The 15,408-nt window shown below is 37.0% G+C and overlaps 1 protein-coding gene across 1 annotated transcript in view; it reads right to left on the bottom strand.

The window, feature by feature from the left end:
* Positions 1-15,408, bottom strand: part of TAFA2 (TAFA chemokine like family member 2) — a 406,461-nt gene that overhangs the window by 75,054 nt on the left and 315,999 nt on the right. The window lies entirely within an intron of this gene.

Raw genomic sequence — 15,408 nt, 5'->3', positions numbered from 1 at the left:
AGAAATAAAATGGATAGAATAAAGGCAAATGCTTTCTAACATATAACATTTGGCCACAATATTGGGCCACTAAATAAATCTCATTTGTCAAAACACATTAGCAGTTGGCATTTCTAAGAATTGGTATCTTACAGTAACTGAGACCCATAGCACATATCAGTGAGATTCTATACCTTACTTCATTCATGATTTTATGTGGAAACATCCAATTTTAATTCAAAAGCTCAAACTTCAATGAATATTAAGATTAGATATTATGAGATTTAGAATAATATATTTATTGATTTTTAAACACTATTTGCCAAATAAATATTTTTGCCAAATAAATATTTTTAAAAGACTCTTTGTTTATAGACCAAATGTTAAACACTGTTTAATATTTAATATCGTGGTAGAGATGATCATGGCAACTTCATGACCATGTTAAGTAATTCCTTTGTGCAGGATATGTCCATCAAGATGCCCTAAGCAATGCTTTTTTAATTTCCAGAATGAATACACGTCTGCAAAAGTAAGGAACTGTATTCACTAGAATGTGGAAATAGTGACTTATTTAATTTTACCCTTTAAAAGTACAGAGATATCAATGAGCAGAACTAACTAATTTAATATGACAATAATCTATTCATAGACCCAAGAGCTGGGATAGGAATTTATCCTAAATTTCTGATGGTTTCATCTCGATGGAGTAAACAAATTAATAGATTAAACTGTGTATTATTATGTATTTGGAATTATACAATGCTTACTACAAACATACTTAAGATATAGTCCCTACAATCAAAACACGAAGAGAAAAAGAAGGTAACAAACTATTAACATGGGTTCCTGAAGTGTGAGGGAGGGAGAGCGGGAAACAGATGGCTGGTTACCCCCACATCGTGTTGTGTTTTTGCAAGGAGCATATCTGACTTTTATTTTCGTATTTTATACTTTTGTGTAAATATATGCCAATTAGAGGAATGGTATATAATTGTGTGCATAGGTATGTGCCTTCCCCATCACACGGGGAATAGTAACCCCATGGGAAAACTAACCTGAAAAGATGATTAGGATTGAGATAAGTGGAGGGGCACAGCAATGTGTGAAGGCATGGAAGTGGAAATGAGAGGAAAGCACAGTAGTTTAGCAGGAAATTAATATTGGTTCAATGTTTTAAAAAGCCTTTCAGTTTAAGCAGAAGAGCTTAGATTTCCAGGATGAAAGCAATGCTGAAGGGCTGGTCTGGAAGGAGTAACGCAGGATGGGTTACAGGAGGGAAAGACTGGAATCAGTGAATCAGCGGTGTTCACAGTAGCCTCACAGCCTTGCACAGTGCCTGCCACACAATATGCAATCAGTGAATGCTCACTGAATGAAGGCATAAAGGAATGAACTATGATATCAGAACAGAAAGGGAGTCTGGTGAAGACATCTAGAAATGGTGGTTATGGAAAATAGATGAATCACAGAGGAGTCCCAAGTTTGGAGCTATGTGAAAGCACCTAGTTTGAAAGCCTGCGTGTGCAAGACCATACCTACGAGAGGCAGAGAGCACAGGACACAGTGAGCGACCTCTGAGGTCAGGCTGCCTGCATCATATCGGAGTCCTAATACTTGTTAGCTAACCTTGGGCAAGTTATTGAACCACCGGGAGCCTCAGTTTTCTCCTATTTAAAATACTGATAATGATAGTCCCTTCCTTATCTTTAAGGCATTACAATAGTACCTATCTTGTAATAAACATAAAGCACTTGGCAAACTGTCGTACACATAGTACCCATCAGTAAATGGTAGTCACGATTCTGAGTTTATTTATTTTCTTTTTCACAGAGCTATATGCAAGTGGAGGTTGTTCTTTCCAATGTGGTTCAGGTAGAGGTGACTGAGTCTCAGGGCATCTGTCATAATAAAATATGTTACACATAGCTCTTTATTAAAAGAACAGCCCAGGGACTGATTATTATCTAACCCACAATACTAACAAGAATCATGATTACAACATTTTTTTAATTAAACAAAGAATTATCCCTACAACATTTCAACTGACAATATTACTGGATTTTCTTCCTAGTTTTGTATCTTTTTGTGTGTGTGTGTGTGAGGAAGGTTACCCCTGAGCTAACATCTGTTGCCAATCTTCCTCTTTTTTAGCTGAGGAAGACTGGCCCTGGGCTAACATCTGTTGCCAATCTTCCTCTTTTTTTGCTGAGGAAGACTGGCCCTGGGCTAACATCCATGCCCATCTTCCTCTACTTCATATGAGACGCTGCCACAGCGTGGCTTGACAAGTGGTGCATCTGCGCGCACCCGGGATCCGAACCTGTGAAGCCCAGACCACTGAAGCGGAGGACGGCAAGCACTTAACCACTACGCCACCAGGCCAGCCCCTGTATTTTATTTTTTACCCTAAGGGAAATCTAACTTTTACCCGTAGTTGAGGATGGAAAAGCATATGGGGGTAAGCTTATGAAACTGCTTCCCCCTGTTGTCATCGGCAGGAAGTCCCAAGCCCTCCTCAGCTTTAAGTCACCGCTGCCACGGAAAAGTGGATCGCAATCCCTCTAAGCACAGTTGACCTAAGTCTGATAAATTCCAACATTTCCAGGTGGTAATTTCTATACAACTTCCCAATCTCACAGCGCTTTCTGCAGACACAACAGGCAACCTCTCCACATCTGCAAGGGAATCGTCGGAGAGTGTCAGAGTCATCTTGGGAACCACATTTCCTCTCCCATCATCTTTGCCATCTGATTCAAAACTTCCCTTGTATAAAAAAGGAATACAGATTTCCTGTTCCTATTGTTTTAGCATTTAAAGTTTACCCAAATGTTAGTAAGTGAATACCATAATATTTCTCCTCAAAATAAGCCCTGCCCAACATTTTAAGAAATTCTGCCTCTGATTTTCAGTGCATCAAACTTAAACCTAGCTTCCCAAAATGAATTCTATTCTTTCTCTAACGGGGAAAAATAGTGTTTTAAAGAGGCATAACCGTTACTTTGAGTTTCTTTATTAAAAAACGTATGTGACTTTAGATCATAACTCCTCTGTTTTCAAATGTAGATATTTCCACTTCCACTTAAGTACATTGAAGGAGATTAAATCTAGGCTCAGACAAAGATTAGTTGATTAGGATGGCAGTGCTGGAAATTGAGAACAGATTAGAATTATTGTTTCACATAATGTGATTCCTGTTACTTTAAGGTGACTGCTCTAATATCATTTAAGCACTAATAAAATTTAAATAATATGACAGAAATAGCTAGTTATCTAAGAAGCTAGTCATCTCCCTTGTAGTACTCCCTTCCTCATTTCAGAGTTGTTGCTGGAAAGTAGCTGCCTGTCTAGAAACTACTCTTCCAAGCTTCCCCTGTATCTTGCAACTAGAGTATCCTTAACTATTGCATGTAGTCAAATCACCACACAATAAAAGAAAATGATATTAATGCTATATATCTTACATATAAGTAAAAATAAACATTTCTCTCAAAGGGGGATTTCTAAATGGTAATGTCAACAGACTAACACACAATTATTACAAATAAAAACACACAATGAAAATTATTACTTTTATAATTTGCTTTAACATTTATTGATTGCTTACAATGTGCCATTCTACATGCATTATCACATTTAATTCTGAAAAACCCAAGCACTGAAAAATATAAAGCATAGAGAGGTTAAGTGACTTACCCAAGATTATATTAGTATTAGTTGGTAGAGAGGGGATTTAAAATACCCATCAACTGGAAGATAATCATGTGGCTAGGGAATAAAGAGAATCTTAAGAAACTCAATCCAATAAGAATAAAGCAAATTTGTAAGTTCATTGTTCATTCAATTAGGAAGTGTTTACGTACCGGGCATGATGATATTCAAGGACTGTGGGAAATAAGAATATTAAAGGACATGAATCGTGACATGAAGCATATTAAAAACTAGATGGGGATATAAACCACATACAAAAATAACTACAATAAAATATGGTATATGGAAATGTCATAATAATATTGCAGAATATTATGAGAGTTAAGATGAGATCACTTTTAGAGGGAGTCAGAGCACTCTCTTTGTAGAAAATAACACTTAATTTGGCCCTTCATGAATGGGTAGAATTCCATAGGTAGAGGTAAGGAAAGAAACCTTGCAAGTGGACAAAAATATGGCATAATCGAAAACAGGAACTGGATGAGCAAAAAGCTAGAAAGACAAACTGAGATCAGTTCATAGTTGATCTTGAATACCAAGCTAAGTTTTGACCTTATTAAGCACATAACAGAAGCCAATAGCAAAGTTCTATATTAGCTCGATAAATGTAATGATCAAGTATGGATTGAGCTAGAGGATTAGAATCTGAAGAGGCTCATCTTTTTCTCCCTGTGTTAGTGTAATGGCTATTTTGTTTTGTGCTTTACCTTTCTTTTTAATAAATATTTACTGAAGACAATTCTGAAAATACAGATGAATAAAAAACAAAAAATAACCTCATAAGTTATTTGCTATATCTTGTTAATTTTTCCTTGAAAATATACACAGAAAAATGTTTTGCAAAAATAGCACCAAACAACACTTACTGTTGTGTAACCTACTTTTAAAACTTCATCATCATACTAGTTGTATAGTATTCCATCAGTTGACTAAATCATAATGTATTAAACAACACCGAATTATTAGAAAATTAGTTTGTACTCATTATGACTATCATTAATAGCTGTAATTTATAGCAGAGTAATACCTCTCCCCTGCAAAGATGTCCACAGCCTAATCTCCAAGACCTGTGAATATGTTACCATACATGGCAAAGGGGACTTTGAAGATATAATTAAGGTAAGGATCTTCAGATGGGAAGATTATTCTGGATTATCTAGGTTGGCCCAATGTAATCACAAGGGTCCTTTCAAGAGGGAGATAGGAGGGTCAGAGTCAGAAAAGGCAATATGATAATGGAAACAGAAAGAGATTAGAGGACGTTATACTGCTGGCTTTAAAGAAGAAAGATGGGACCACCAACCAAGGAATGCAGATGACTTCTAGAAACTAGAAAAGGCAAGAAAATGTATTCTCCACTCGAGCCTCCTGAAGGAACAAAGCCCTGACAACACATTGATTTTAGCCCAATAAGACTCATTTTGGACTTCTGACCTCCAGAATTGTAAGATAATTAATTTGCGTTGTTCCAAGTCACTAAGTGTATGGTCATTTGTTACAGCAGTAATAGGGAACTAATACATGAGACTTTTGCATTAAGTAATTAATGTGGGAAATGATAGTGTCATGGAGGAGAGTGGTGGGGGCAGAAATAGTAGAGAAGTGGATAAATCTAATATATATTTTCTAGGCAGATCTGATAGGATAGGAATTGGATAGGTTCTATGAGTTTTGACTTCAACAAGTAAACAGATAATGAAGACATGTATTAGGTTGGGAAGATTGTAGAAGAAACAAGTTGGGCAAGGAAGGAGAAAGGAAAAATAAAGAGTTTTATTTTGCAAGTGTTAAGTTTCAGATGCCTATCAGACATTCAAGAGGTGATAAGAAGTAGACAATTGAATATATTCATCTGGGGCTCAGCGGAGAGGTAAGAGCTGGAGACATTAATTTTACTTAGGATTTGGGAGTCATCAGTATTTACATGGTATTTAGAGCTATAAGGTGAGATAAAATTATTCCTTCATGCACCAAATATTTATTAAGCATCTGCTTTTCTAAGATCAAGATGTACAGCAGTGAACAAGACAAAACTGTCCCTCCTCTCATGGAGTTTTTATTCCAGTGAAAGGAGATAGACAATAAACCAAATGAATAAATAAAAAGATAAGTAGGAATAAGTGTTATAACGAAAATAAAACAAGATGGTGTGGGTCTCTGCTATTTTACATCAAGCAGTTGGAAGCAGTCTTCCTCAGGAACTGACAAGATGTATTAGAGTTTAGGGGAGGGGAGCAGCCTTAGATTGGGGGTTGGAGTCTTTATCGAGGAGGCATTTAAGCTGAGACTTGAATGACAAGGAAGCAGCCATACTTATTGTTGACTTATTGTCTGTCTTCCCCCATCTGGCTGAGCACTTGGAGAACAAACATGCTGCCTAACTGTTTTGTATGCAAAGAGTCTGGCAATGAGATAGCTATTATTATGATACATACAATACGTAGGACTTTGAAAAATTATGAGCAAATAATAAGTCTTTACTGTCTACTAAGTTTGGGAGACCAAAAGAAATAGAAAGATTTCATTGCTGTTTCCAACAGCTGACAATCTATTTGAAGAGACTATACATAAATACAGTGATTGAGATGACACTGTGTTAGTAGCATGATGTGTACTGCTCCATTATATACTACATGAAGACATCCTGATAAAGAGAATGAAAAGTGGACTTACATTAAGAAGACAAGATTCTTAAACTTGACCTTGCACATAATAGGATTGGGGACCTTGACAAGTAACTTAACTTCTGAGGCTTAATTTCCTACTCTGTAAATGGGAATAAACATATATTTCTGTCCTACCTGCATGTGACAGGGCCAAGTCAGTCACAAAGTGAAAATAAGAATAAAATAATAATTATTATAATAGTAAAAATAATGCATATTAGGATAACATATCCTAATTATTATTAGGGTAACATTATTAAGAAACTAAAGTGCTAAAATATGCTCTAGAGATAGAGAATATATGATGAAGAATTTATATTGTATGGTTTTGACTTACTGGAAATCTTAAATATACACAATCAATTCCTAGACAATAATTTTTTTCTCCTGAGAGAGCTTTTTATTTTTCCTACTCCAAAGGTCATCTTAAAGTTAGTGCTTTAAAGATGTTTTCTGTGTTAAGTGGCAACTAGGTAAGTCCTCTGTCTTTAAAGAACGATGCCATCACTCTTTGCAGTCCTGATGCAGATTAGGGCAACACAGCAGCCATAAAAAGGCCACAATGAGTCAACTGTAGCAAAAAGCAATAACAGTGATATATAAAAATGGCCAAAATAAACATAAATCAGCCACCTCAAAATGACATATTGACACAATTCTGTGGTCCACTCAACCAACCTCTACCTTTCTCCAGGCATTTTTCCCCCAAATTTCATTCTCAGAAACTTTAAATCACAATGATGGCTCTGGGGAGCCTCTGCTACTCAGTTATCTTCACTTCTTGCTTCCATCATCCTTCAGCAACATCCAAGGCTGCCAACTAGCCAAAATAGGCTCTCCCAAGCACCCAACATCAGCTGCATCATTCTTCCTCATAATTCAGCAGCAGGATGCCTGCCATCCTCACCATGAGAATGGAATCCATATCTTCCTCCAATGGGACTTTCAGCCTACTGACTCTTATCATTTTTCTGAAACCCCAACTTTCTCTCTGTCCTTCTTACCTGTCATTAAATCTTCAACTCATTCTCTCTGTTCTATATCATTACATCTCTCTTTTCTTTACCAAATAGAATCTGCCAAACCCCATTCCATAAAAATTGTGCATTTCAGTGTTCATATTCTCTTACCTGTGTTTAATAGGTAATGCACCAAAATGATTATTCACTTTGGGTAAGTAATATAACCCCCCTGGGTCTTAACCTTCTCATCAGTAAAATTGGAGTGGGGTGGACTAAAATTAGTGGATTTCAAACTTTTATTAAATAGTGAGATTCTTTCTTCAAACGCTATTATATACCAATACTATGGAACAAATTGCCCAATATGGAGCACCATCAGATGCAAGTTGGAATGGGATTCCAGAGCCCTGCCCCCTTGGTGCATCATCACCCTTTCGTATGGTGGCCCCTGAGATATTTTCAACTCACAAGACTCCAAGCAGCACATGACAATCTTTGAATTAAGTGATCAATAAGTCCCTTTCTACCTCTAATATCCAAAGTTTCTATTCAATTCAGTATTATGGCAAGACAGATTGAGGGGCAAGGAAACTATACTGTTGAGTGCCAACCTTTGCTTTATTGAAATGCCCCATAAGTGGTATCTCATTCAAGTCCCCCCAGTAATGCTATCATACTCATTTTTACCAATGAAAAGACAGAGGCTCCGAGATGGTAATTTGTTCAAGTTTATATATTTTATAAGAGGCTGGGATGGGATTCAAGCTCTTGCTTCTTCCAAAATTGTCCATTACCTCTTAACCAGATCACCTCTTCCTACCTAGTCCTCATCCACCATGAAAACTGATTAATTTCATTCCCTTACACATTGTAGTGTGAAGGTGTTTACCATATCTGACCCATGGTCGATGTTGGTATTTACTTATCCTAGTGAAAAATAGAATAATAGGAAGGAGTAGGTTTGTATAGAGCACTAAAAAGTAATAGTTTTGACTTAGAGAAATAGAGAAGATAGTATTGGTAAATTTATAACATTAAAAGTCTCCAAACCTAAGACTTTTAAATGTACTAGAAAAATTCTCATTTAATCAGCTGAATTCCATATCCTTAGAATACCTCTTATGCAAATCCAAATATCTCTGGATAATTATAGAAATAGCATAGTTGTGGAAAACATACTAGGGATCTGAACTCAAAAACTTGTTAGACACTGCATTATCACTCCCCATTTATCAGCTTCTATCTTTCCTCAGATTCGATGTTATCTTTGCTCTTTTTCCTCTGGCAGATGTTCAGGGGTGAATTATGCAATTTAGAATCTAAAACTCCACTTCATCCAGATGCCTAATTTGCTAACTATTCATTTGTCAAAACCACATGTTTACTATCTGTTACGTAACGACAACAGCTCAGAACAGCTTCTGGCTTCCATTTCATGAATCAATACTGAGAATCCGACAAATGTCCCGGAAGGCAATTTTTCAGTGCACGTTTTCATTAAATTTCATAAATGCACCAACATCTGAGAGGAAAAAACTTGCACCCAAAAAGTTTTAAGTTTCAAAATCATTGTACATTGTTCTTTTCAAAGTCCATGGACAAATTTGTGTGATAATAATAAAACTTCATTTAGTGTCCAAATTTTGTTAAAAGTTTAGCTGATCTTGAAAAGACCCACTCTACCCTATCCAGAAAACATGAGAAAAGTTGTTTGCACAAGTCTTAATAGTCATTGTTAAATTCTTAAAGAAAACTGGATTGCAAAGAAGAAAGGGAAGAAGAAACCCAAGGAAGAAGGAAGGGAGGGAGGGAGGGGGAGAGAGGAGAGAAAGAAAGAGAGACCCTTAGAAACAAGGGTTATTTCAGAGCTGTTCTAGGAAACTCTGTGTGTCATTTGGACTGTGACTCATATTAACATAAATTTGCAAGTAAGAACTCTAATAAGAACATATTTATCTTCCATCCTTTAAATTCCACCAGCACCTCCCCAAGAGAATGTTAAATATAACAATGTATAACTGACTTTATACTACTAAAATTCAGATAAAATTTAAAAAATTGACTCGTTCTCTGCCATCTCTCAAAACTTGTTCCCAAAACTTAAAAAATGAAAATTCTAAGCTCACTTTTCCAAATTTTGAATGTTTTTCATTGTCTGTAGAGCTTTTAATTATAGGAAATTTTCCTACCCATATCTCCTTTGAGTTTCACAATCCACCTATAGTGTAAATTGGAATAGTTAGCCCCATTTTACAGATAATCACTGTTACACGTGATTAAATGCATTAATTTAAAAATTAGCTAGAACTGAAAATAAATTATAAAGCAATAAATGCAGGAAATTTTATGATAGATTTCATGAAAAAGCTCTCTTATAAATATATTTTGCAAATGATAATTTCTCATTCATTCTGAAGGAGTCATTTGCACTAAAAGATAAAATTAATTTGTGTACTAATTCAATCTGTGGCTACTATAGGTAAAAATGTTCATCTAATTCTTCACTGATGATGGGAAAACATGAATTTAAGATATTGAGAAGTGGTTCTCTCTTTTAAATCTTGTAACTTGAGCACCATAGATCTAAAGTAAATGACCTATTTACTAGACACTCATCAATGCCTGTGACCATTTGCCATGAGGTCGTGAATAGCATTAAATTGGAAGCAGTATCGAGTAGTAAAGGGAATGAATGATGTTGCTTTCATCTCTGCACCCCAGCTCCAAACTATGAGAACTTCAAAGCCACCTAAATATTCCAAATCTGAATGAAGATGTAACTGTGAACAGTCAAAATGCAGATAAGGTAAAATTGCCAGAAAACTAAGAAACCAGTGAGTAGGGCAAGCTATGTGTTCACTGTGCCCTTTCCTGGCGTTAAATGTCACTTCTCTGAAGGCCCCTCCAAGTCTTCAGACACGGCAACTGTTCTTCCTGTGGATCTGCCCCAGGATTAGTTCATATCACCACGCTCTTCGCACATTGTATGACAATTTTGCTTATGCTTCCTTATTCCCCACTAGACTATGAAATACTTAAAAGTAAGGACTAAGTCTTGACCTTTGTATTCCTAGGGCCAGTATAATGTCTAATATGTAGTAAATACTAAGCAGCATCAATATGTAACTAAGTAAATGAATGAATGAGTCACACAGAGGGAAACACAAATATATTCTCTGAGGAGTAAGCCTAACCAGGATCAGAAAAAGAGCCAGGACTACAGCCAAGATTCAGATCAAGGCGTTTCAGGTATTCACGATTGATAATTTTGACTGTTCCTTTATTCCATGTGTTTTCTATAGAGTTATAGCTAACTCTTAGAAATACCATGGCACTTATTTTTTACTCTATAAATAAGCTAACCGATAGCATATACATAAAAAAATCTCATTTAAAAATTGTGTAAATGAATCCTTTAATTTTATTCTTTGTGTACCAAAATAAGCATAATATCTGTATAATTTTCACTCTGTTATACCAATTTTTAAATGTTTATAAAAAATGTTCCCAAACCTGCTTCTTTGGATGAAAGCCAATCTCCATAAACTATATTTAACTGAATTAATTTCAGTGTAGGTACTCATTAACTTTGCTATCTAAGAGCTCACGGTCTCCAGCCAGGTCACAAATTCAGCTTCAGTCCCAGACAAACCACTCAACCTCTGAGCACTTTGCAAGTCAGTGAAAGGAGTAGTTGCACCAGACGACCTCGCAGGTTCTGTCCTGCTCAGAGCATTCTGTGTTGGTATAACTCCCCTTCAGGAATCTTAGTATGAACTCGGCAGAGGTTTCAGTCCTTGAAACAACCAGCAGATAAAGACAGTCTTCCTGCCTCCTCCAAACCCATCAGGTCTTTCAACATTTATATCCTATCAGTATCTAGGCATGAAAGTTTAAAAGAAAGAGGTAGGGGATGATTCCTAGAATAATACTTACAGCAGAACCTGAGGCAGGACTTATGCATGAACAAATAGGAACCACATGCCAAAAGCCATCATTGTGGTGAAAGACCTTAAGTTGGCCCCTAAGATCCCCAACTACTGGTGCTCACGCCCCTGTAGAGTCCCCTCCCTTTGAGTGTGGGTGAGACCTGTGATTAAACCAGAGATCTGCTGCATTAAACCAGCAGATGGCAAGAGTGATGGATGTCACTTCATGATTATGTTATAGAAGACTCTGTCTTGCTAGCAGAATGGCCCTTGAGACTCTCTTCTTGCCAGCTGTGAAGAAGCAAGCTGCCATGAAGTGGGGACTCACGCTGCAGGGGACTGCTAGTAGTCTCTAGGAGCAACGGGCAGCCTCAGTCTTAGGCTGCAGGGAAATGAATTTGCCAATAACCTGAGTGAGCTTGGAAACAAATTCTTACCCAATTGAGCCTCTGATGAGACCGTAGACCCAGCCACACCTAGATTGCAGCCTGGTGAGATCCTGAAGCACTGAACTCAGTTATACCATGTCTGGACTCCTGACCCACAGAAACCACGAGATAATAAGTGTGTATTGTTTAAGCTACTAAGTTTGTGGTAATTTGTTATGCAGTAATAGATAATTAATACAACTGGGAGGGTAATCTTGGTCTTTTCATGTCTGTATTTTTGTGTAGGGTGTTCATTAGGGCCATACACTCAGGTAGTAAAAATTATATTGACTCATTTTGTCTGCTCTATCAAAACAATAGATATAGCTATTTTACTTCCAAAAAAGTCGTAACATTTTATTCTCTCACAAAATTGAAATAAAACACACCTTAGAAAATGAATGAAGAATTTATTCTCAAAGTAACTGACGAAGTCTTTCTTTACATTTAGGGTCCACTAATACTAATGGTAACAAGTCTTAACTTGATTCACTCATTCATTCATCAAATATTTAAAGCACGTCCATTCTGTGAAAACCAGAAATTGTGACAAGTGCTCTGGGGAATACAGATGGCTATGCCCTGAGAGAAATTACAACTTTGTTGCACTAAGTTTTGAGAATGTGTTGTCAATGCAAAAGAGTTTATATTGTTTGTAATACTGTATGTCTTAAAGGATCATAGTTTCAGAACAGAAGAAAATAAACGCATTATAGCAAAGTAAAATTGCTTGTGTGAACCCATCTATAACATCTTTTAAAAAAAAATAGTTTCAAAGGCCGGCCCCATGGCTTAGCGGTTAAGCGCACACGCTCCGCTACTGGTGGCCCGGGTTCGGATCCTGGGCGTGCATCGACGCACCACTTGTCCAGCCATGCTGAGGTGGTGTCCCACATACAGCAACTAGAAGGATGTGCAGCTATGACATACAACTATGTACTGGGGCTTTGGGGAGCAAAAGGGAAAAAAAGGAGGAGGATTGGCAATAGATGTTAGCTCAGGGCCGACCTTCCTCAGCAAAAAGAGGTGGATTGGCATGGATGTGAGCTCAGGGTTGATCTTCCTCACAAAAAAAAAAAAAAAGCTTCAGATAAATGACCATCGGTCTTATGGATGGATAATATTTCAATAACTGGATACGTGGAAGAACATTCTATGGGAGAAAATAGTGAATGAAGACACTTAGAAGTAAGAATGAAGGGCATGTTCAAAGAACAAGTGATTTTGACTTGAAGGCATCATAGTTTATTGGAAAAAGCAAGAGCACAGGATACAGCATCAATTAAAAAATAATGAGGGCCTGAACTAGGATGGAATGGAACAGAAGATCCAGATAGAAAAGAAAGACATTGTGGGCATGGACCCTAGAATAGGCAGGACTACTGATTGCATGAGACAGATGATAGAGAGAGAGGAATTAAAAATGACTCTGAAGTTTCAAACCTGGATGAAAGGGAAGAGAAGCATCATTAGCAGAATTAGAGTTAAGAGGCAATACTGGTTTGTGCAGAGGAAATAGTTGGATTGGGTACCTGTTGGATTAAAAAGGCTGGTGATAGGGAGGTTTGAGAAGAAAGGTGAGGAGAATGAGGTCAAGGAAGGAGGAAACCTCTGAAACTGTAGTTACAGTTGAGTGTTGGGTTTACAATGAGTAAAGAAGGAAGTTGTAGAGAGAAAATGGGCACAGCCACTACGTATAACGTCTTTTCAAGGTAGCAAAGCAACAAGGGTCTTGACTAAGAACATGGAACAAATGAGAAGGAGATTGGAGTTACTTTAACGCTTTTCAGAGCATGTGTTACTACAACAATGCAAAAGGATAGGTCTGGTCTGAGTATTTTCAAAATATGAAAAGAAGTGTTTTATTAAGATTCCATAGAAATACATAAAGCACACATTTAAAACATAACTGTTATTTTGGGCACGCATGCCCTTTGGAACATAGCAACTCCCTTTTCTGTTAGAAAAAGTTAAAGGAAACAAAAGTCCTTCCATCTCTCTTTTGAATATAGAGTCAGTAAGCCATTGGATCTATAAATATGGAATATATGCACAAATGTGATGAGTGTGGAAGGACTGATGAAAGTTCAGAGAGATCGGAAGTTATTTTATATGGATTCTTTGGGAAATTTTCTGACATGCTTTCCATTCCTTAATACAGCACCCTGAGTTGAAGCAATGACAGCCAGATGCAGGATTATAACACTTATGTTTTCAGCTACGAAAACCGAGTTATTTCTTGATGATGAGTGTTCAGTTCAGACAAGCAAATAACACCATGCCCACCAGTCCTATAATTCGCATTTTGTTTTAGAAAATTTTCTTGTTTCCTATGGTTTCTATCTTTAGAATTGTAGCACACAACCCGGCAGTAACAAAGTGCTACCCTTTTTCGCACGTTCCATAGCATTTAGCACAGTTCTATGCAGAGAGGGTGCTCACAGCTACTTCCTAATAGATAGATATATGCACGTAAATTTAAAATTGTGTGTTAAGTGAGAAAATGGATGTAAAATAGCCGGCAAACTAATTGCTCATTAAATACTGAAAAGAAACATGCAATCAGAAATACTGAATGAGAAAAAAGTTTTGAAATAAAAAAAGAAAATTGGGAAATAGTTCTAAGTTTAGAATCAATGTTATGGAAAAATATGAAGTGTTACCATCATAAAGCAAATAATTTATGACTATTTGAGTGGCTATGAGTCAAGCAACCCATGTGGCCTTTTGACACAGTACATATTAATTTCCCAGTGGTTAGTGAATCTCACCTTAATGCAAAGCATTGCCCTCAGTTTTGACTCACAGCAAGATGCATTATTCATGGTCTCACCTGTATTTCCCTCCTCACTCATTCATAGTTTCTCTCTGTCTTCTCCCTCTGCCTCCCTCCCTCCCTCCCGCCCTCTTTCTCTCTCTCTCTCTTTTAGCTCTATTATTAACATTTTATACTTTGCTAGATTTTCTTGGGTCTTATAATACATACTTAAAGGAATGAAAGAAGATCAGTAAAGTTTTTTACCAATACTTTGTCATCAGAAGGAACTGTACTGACAACATGACTCATAGAGCAGAGCCTGCGGGTTTTTCTCCAACATCCATGATCTCCTTCTTTTATAGTAAGGCAACTTCCCAATCTTCAGCTGGGCATCTAACCACTCAGAATAAAGCAAGCCTAGCCCGTGGCCATTGCAGGTAGCTCTATGATTCTGTTTTGGCCAAAAGGAGGCCAGTAGAAGTAGCATGTGCAATTTAGAAGTTGTAACCATAAAAGAAAGTAGCTTGTCCTCTCCTTCCCCTTTTCTGCCGTCTTGGACCACGGAGATGAAGGGGTCATGCTGGGAGCCTGGAGCAACAAGGGCGAAGAATCCTCAGTCTTGATGAATCCTTGCTACAGAGCTCCAACACCATTTCAGAATTTTATCAGAGACAAATGACCTTCTTTTTTGTTTAAAGCAGTATTATTTTGAATCTTGTCATGTTGCTGAACTTATATCTTTGTGATTCCAAAAGGCTCATGCATATTATTGAGGAAATAGAAGGTTCTCCACCATTACTTGTTCTTAGACATCATGCTTATTTTATTTTCCTTTCAAATTTGTAGTTCCACTTTGAATAAATTATTATATTCAAATAATCTCAGAGCTTTAAGGAGCTTTATGTCACATGTAGTCTGGCGTTTCCTGATGTGTACTTAATTGGATAGGCTGCAGTCTCGTGAGATATGAATAAA

Source organism: Diceros bicornis, chromosome 17 (genome assembly GCF_020826845.1).
Source record: "Diceros bicornis minor isolate mBicDic1 chromosome 17, mDicBic1.mat.cur, whole genome shotgun sequence".
In the NCBI taxonomy this organism is placed as follows: Eukaryota; Metazoa; Chordata; class Mammalia; order Perissodactyla; family Rhinocerotidae; genus Diceros; species Diceros bicornis.
Note: the sequence above shows the minus strand (reverse complement) of the source record. Positions and strands in the feature narration are given on the sequence as shown.